The sequence below is a fragment of the Alligator sinensis genome, unplaced genomic scaffold (genome assembly GCF_000455745.1).
Source record: "Alligator sinensis unplaced genomic scaffold, ASM45574v1 scaffold945_1, whole genome shotgun sequence".
In the NCBI taxonomy this organism is placed as follows: Eukaryota; Metazoa; Chordata; order Crocodylia; family Alligatoridae; genus Alligator; species Alligator sinensis.
This window is the reverse complement of record NW_005843474.1, coordinates 5,862-6,427: the sequence shown is the minus strand read 5'-3', so window position 1 is coordinate 6,427 and position 566 is coordinate 5,862.

Below are 566 nucleotides of genomic sequence, written 5' to 3'. Positions count from 1 at the left end.
ACTTGGGTATTAGAAAATTTGGCATGAGAAAGTTATTGAAGCAGTGGACAAACAAAGGAAGAGGGTGTTGTGCGCATGCTCTTACTCTGGGGAGTTCGGGGGCGGTCGTGCAATTTCTACGTGAACAGCAGGAAAGCCAGAAAGAAACATCTCCCACACCCAGCGGAGGACACGAGGCCGGCACCACCAAAGGTGGCTGCTGTAATGTCTACAGGAGCCACGTCTCAGGTTGTATTGCAGGGAGGAACTTGTAATAATTATTATTAAAGTTTACTGGATATTAAATCAGCAAGGGGTCATGTCAAACGTGCGGGGTCTTTGGCAAAAACAACCTGTTGGTAACAGTTTCCAGTTTGACTTCCCGGGGGTGGAACAACACCCGTCTGCACACATGACAGCATAAGCTATCTGAGGTCAGCACCCTGAAATGGCAGCACAGGGCAGGTGTGCAGTTTCCAGGCTCCCTTTCACCCTGGGCATGGAGCATTTGTGGGAGGGGAGTCGGGTGGAGGGGGCAGCCATAACTCACCTGGCAGCACGTTCTCCGACCTCGAGATTGCCGCACG